The sequence below is a fragment of the Carlito syrichta genome, unplaced genomic scaffold (genome assembly GCF_000164805.1).
Source record: "Carlito syrichta isolate Samal-C Ts95f unplaced genomic scaffold, Tarsius_syrichta-2.0.1 Scaffold316502, whole genome shotgun sequence".
Classification (NCBI taxonomy): Eukaryota; Metazoa; Chordata; class Mammalia; order Primates; family Tarsiidae; genus Carlito; species Carlito syrichta.
In genome coordinates, this window is record NW_007260598.1 from 1,053,029 (window position 1) to 1,058,774 (window position 5,746).

A 5,746-nucleotide genomic window follows, 5' to 3' on the forward strand; every position below is an offset into this window, starting at 1 on the left:
CCAACTCAAAAAAACAAAAAGTCAAGGCTCCTCACCAGCCAGGTGCTTGCATAGACCTGCGTCTGTAATGGCAGACGTGGGGCACCCACGGCAGGGATCAGACTTCCTTCAGAAAACAGTCCACATTTCTTGGACAACAAGTAGTCCAGACCCCAAGGAGTGGCCATGGTATGGTACATACATAACATGCCTCCCACAAACACATTTCAGAGTTAAAAGTAAATTTAGTCTGCTGTTATCCTGTTGTGTTTTCTTCGTCGTATCCCTTCCCATTCACTAGAGTAGTTAGCTGAGAATTGACTGTTAAAAATGAAATTAACCTGTACAGAAAAAGTTCTTTTGTATTAATCACCAGAGCCGGAGGCTACTGACTTCGTGTGTAATTTGGATCATTCCCAATCCAGTCCTGTGTAGGCTGCACCATAGACCTTCCTCCGTCAGCAGACTGATTTTGTTTTAAAAAATATGTACACTGGCTAGGCTGTTAAAGTGAGTTGTACTTCAGGTATGTATTATTTCAGGGGAGAAAGTATTTTCGGTACTACTTGAAATTTTTATACCTGAAATGCATTAAGAAGTCAACACAGTAATCTTATTGTTTTAGCTGTTGCTTTTGCCATTACTCATGCAGCATGACTGGGGGGGAAAAAACGAATAATAATATCCCCCTCCCTCCAGTATTTTGTGTGTTAATTTTTTTTCTTTAACTTTTGGTTTGGGATGAATGCGTCGAACAATTCGCCATCTGGTGTACAAATATTTTCATAGACACGAATCCAAATACCACAAAATCACTGCCATGGCTCAGGTTATGTGAATCTTTTTCTCAGGCAGACTTTTTATTAAATGTGATTATTCTTGAACTATGAGAATCTTGGCAGGAGCATTAAGATTTAGCTTTGAGAAGAAAACACTTCGTGGTTGACCAATTAAAAAAAAAGATGGAAAGAACTCCCCCAGAGCTAATTTCAAGAGGAAAAAAGTTTTTGTGTATCCGTTTTTGTTGACTTACTAAGCAGTATATATACTGAATTGGTGACAACTTCTGTTGCATTCCTGTCCCAACCGTGGCGGGTAGAAGAGATAAGGGACTGGCAAGCTCTGCAGGGAGTCAAATTTCAGCCATCAGGTGTAATCAAAACCCTGCTCTTTTTTTTTTTTTTTTGCATAGGAGTCTCACTCTGTTGCCCAGACTGGAGTGCAGTGGCCGCTCCCGGCCACCGCAGCCTTGACCTGCTGGGCTCCGGCGATCCTTCCACCTCAGCCTTCCGAGTAGCTGGAACTACAGGCACACACTACCACACCCGGCTAATTTTTTTATTTATTGTAGCGGTGAGGTCTCACCAAGTTGCCCAGGCGGGTCTCGAACCTGTGGGCTCAGGCAATCCACTCACCTCAGCCTCCCAATGCACAGGATTATAGCCTGAGCCACTGAGCCCGGCTAGAACCCTGCTCTTAAAACAAAGGCATCCACTCCACCTCCCTAGTTGGAGGACACTTCACTCCCAGCCCTAGGCTCTAAGAGGAAGAAGGATCAATTCTGCAAAGGCAAAATAAAACCAAACAGCCAAGTGGGCTTGTGTGACACTTCCTCTTTTCACACCCCGGAATCAGTGCGTTGTGGTCAGTATTTAATATGGGATTCCCGCCCCCGCTCAGTGTAATATGGCAAAGACATATTACACTGGCTTGTAGTTTAAGAAAGTTAAGCTTCCCTCTTAACTAAAGTAAATAAAATGGGTGAAGCTGCATTACGATGGGGTCCCTAAGTCAGCACCATGTTGGTGTGAGGATTCAGGGAGGAGAGGACATTTTTTTTGCGAGAAAAGAGATAGTGCATTTGCCCAAAATGTCACCCCCAACTTTTAGAGCACAGAGAACATTGCTTGTCAGTGAATGTGCTACTCAGAGTGAATCAGAATTGTGATTGCTGTATTCCTTTGCCAAGTTAAAAGTAAGTTTAAACAGAACCAATCAGCTGTCTGGAGGAAATGCCTTGATCTGGGGACAGAAAAAAGAAGTAGCTGGCAGTTACCAGCTTTGCTCATGGAAACAACTGGAATGTCCATGAAAACGACAGCAGAGTTCAGTGTGTCCATGGTTCTTTGTTGGTGAAACCGTCCTAAATGGACTCAGCGTTCAGGTAGCTACCCTGGGTGGCAGGGAGAAATAACACCCCCACTTCAGCGGTCAGCAAACTGAGGAGCAGTGGAAAATGACAGTCAGACCAGGGTCAGTTGGGGAGCTGGAAAGAGGTCACAAAGGGCTGAGGAGTTTAGACACTGGTGATAAGGTAGTAACTTGAGGAAATCAAAACCCCATAGTGTGGGAAAAGAACAATAAGCCAAGACAGAGGGCAGGAAGGAATACAGAATGAATTACAATCAGAGGAAGCCAGCCAACAACAAAAGAGAAGAGCTGGGGGCTGGCCGGGGAGTGGAAAAGTGATTTAGGAATGCTGGCTCTCCCTGGTTCTGTCCAGGCCTCATTGTTAGGCAGTTGCAGCTCATAATTTAACCCCTTCATGCCTCAGATGTCGAACCCTAAGGCAGCCATCTTATTTACGAAGCTCTTTGAGATCGCTCCATAGTTACAATGAATTCCACGAAAGAATGACTGCATACTCTAGAGAAAGCTACCCACCACCCCTCCCTCCACAAAAAAGACAAAAGTTTAAGCTTGGTTTGGTTAGCAAAGTATTTCCGTCAGAAACATAAGAAGAAACATCTAAAGCATAAGTATTAGCAAGTGTAGAAGGTCTAAGACCAAGAAGAAAGTATTCATGAAAATGAAATGACTTTTTTAAAAGGAAAACATGTAAAAGTGTTTAAAAATAATTTTGATGACTATCAAGATTACCTAGGGGGATGAAATGTTCTATAACTAGTAGGAAATGATAGAAAACAGTATGATTGTCTCATGAAAATAAGAATTTGCATATTTAAAAAAATCAATGTGTTTATCATATATGATTAATTGACACAAGAGAAAAAGACTTACTGTAAGCTCCAAATTAAAATTTTTTTTTTTTTGAGTTAGAGTTTCACTCTGTCGCCCAGAGTGGAGTGCAGTGGCATGCTCCCAGCCACCGCAGCCTCAACCTGCTGGGCTCCGGCGATCCTTCCGCCTCAGCCTTCCAAGTATCTAGCACTATAGGCGCGTGCTACCACTCCCAGCTAGTTTTTGATTTATTGTAGAGATGAGGTCTCGCCAAGTTGCCCAGGCGGGTCTCGAAGCCACTGGTTTAGGCAATCCGCTCCCCTCGGCCTCCCAAAGTGCTGGATTACAGGCTGAGCCACTGAGCCCGCCTTTTTTTTTTTTTTTTTAAGTAGAAGTCTTACTCTGTCGCCCAGCTGGTCTCAAGCCCCCTGGGCTCAGGCAATCCTCTCACCTCAGCCTGCCGAAGTGCTGGGGTTACAGGCTGAGCCACCGTGCCTGACCTAAAAAATAATTTTGAGGCCTATCAAGATTACCTAAGGGGATGAAATGTTCTATAACTAGTAGGAAATGGAAATGATAAAGTATGATTGTTTCATGAAAATAAGAATTTGCATATTTTAAAAATCAACGTGTTTATCATACATGATTAATTGGCACAAGAGACGAAGACTTACTGTGAGCCAGTCCCAAATTAAATTGTGTTTAAGTCAATCCTAACAGTCAGTTGGCAGAAAGCAAAGAGGAAGCTCTGCCTTAATCAGCCAAGATTCAAAAATCCTGGAGAGAAAGGCGAAAGGGAGAACCAAGCAGCTAAGAGTCATTCAAAACGATTCGTAGAATGAAGTGGAATGAAGATGCTAAATAGGATTAGAAGAGCCAGATACTATAACAGAGGTTGGCTGTGGGGACAAAGTGGATAACAAGGCAAATTAAGCATTCTTTAAAATCCTCTGTGTCCAGGAAATGAATGAACTGCTCAGACAAACTAATCAATGAAGAAACACCACACGGAGGAGAATTATTAAAGTTACCACAGAAAAAACAGAAGGCTCCTGATGTATAAAACCAACATACTTAAAAAGGAGAAGGGGGCTGTATTTAACACTAAGAAGCTTTAAAAGCGAACTGAGAAAAAAAATCTAAAGTAGTCAGTGATGGCAGGACGGCCTTAGAAAAAGCGACAACCGTACAAGATTCTTTATAACTATCTTAAAGTGATAGTGGGTGAAAAAGAACATTCAGGAATGTGGAAAATTTGGCTAGGTTTTTAGTTTAATTTATTTTAGTTTAATTTTTTGGTCTTGCCTTCAAGAGGCCAATAAAATGCACCAGAAAAGGTAGGGCTTGGTGGCTCAGCTTGTAATCCCAGCCCTTTGGGAGGCCAAGGCGAGTGGATCGCCTGCGCCTGAGGGTTCGAGACCCGCCCAGGCAACTTGGCGAGACCTTGTCTCTACAATAAATCAAAATTAGCTGGGCATGGTAGCATGCGCCGGTAGTTCTGGCTACTTGGAAGGCTGAGGTGGAAGGATTGCTGGAGCTCAGCCGGTCGAGGCTGTGGGGGCCAGGAGCATGCCACTGCACTCCAAGCTGGGTGACAGAGTGAGACTCCAATTCAAAAAAAAAAAAAAAAGGTACCAGAAATGGAAAGTGTCAGAAGATAAGTTAAGGGTGTTACATCAAAATCCCAGCAGGGCCTCCAAAATGTTAGGCCAGGCTAGCCAGGGCGTCTGCGATCCGGTGTCACATGAAAACTGCAAATCATTGCACAGAAGTTGGATTGGAAAATATAGTTTATTTGGAAAGTAAATTAGAGAGAGAGAGAGAGAGAGAGAGAGAGGAGATTCACCTCTCCAGGGTAGGGGAGGGGAAAAAAGCTAAGAAACATGGCCTATTTTTACCTCAAAGAACCACACGCCCAGACCAGAGCTTAGCAAAGCAACATGAATGACTGACTGCTTGAGGGTGAATGGGAGGCAGGTCATTAAGTTTACTCCATGATCTTCTCTTCCACATCATCACAAAAGGGCAGGTAAGCACAGGTGATGGAAGGCAGGCAGGTGGGTGGGCTAGTCACATGATTGCTGTCAAGTTTGTGGAGTCTGTGTCATGAAGGTGTGATTGATTAGATTAATTTGTTATGCCAACACATTTGGCGGTCCCAGGAATCTGTCTCTTGCTTCAACAGTATTTGGACAGAACAGACCTGGGGACTCCCTCTCCTCCAGCCTCCCAGTGCCCTCTGATCTCCTCTCCACTTGCTACCTCAGAGACCACCTTCTCAGTCACCTCCTGTTTCTGGGACCAGCGGCCACCGTTTTTGCGGTTAGCTCCTTCTTGCCGACCAACCATGAGCTCCCATGTTCGTCAGAATTATTTCACCGAGGTCATGGTCAATTTGCATCTGCGGGTCTCCTACACCTGGGTTTCTACTTCCAGCGTGATGATGTGGCTCTGGAAGGCGTGAGTCACTTCTTCTGCGAATTGGTGGAGGAGAAGTGCCAGGGCACCCAGCGATTCTTGAAGATGCAGAACCAGCGTGGCGGCTACGCCCTCTTCCAGGATATCCAGAAGCCTTCTTAAGATGGGGGGGGTTAGCGGGCCTGGTGGCTCAGCCTGTCATCCTGCGCTTTTGGGAGGCTGAAGTGAGTGGATGGCCCGCGGGTTCGAGACCCGCCTGGGCAGCCAGACCTCATCTCTACAATAAATCAAAGAATCAGCCGGACGTGGTAGCACATGCCTGTAATTCCGGCTACTCGGAAGGCTGAGGCGGAAGGATCGCTGGAGCCCAGCAGGTGAGGCTGTGGTG

General features: G+C 44.9%; 1 pseudogene; it reads left to right on the forward strand.

Moving 5' to 3' along the window:
- The first annotated feature begins 5,287 nt into the window (after positions 1–5,287).
- LOC103277192 overlaps positions 5,288–5,746 on the forward strand; it is a 921-nt pseudogene continuing 462 nt past the window's right edge.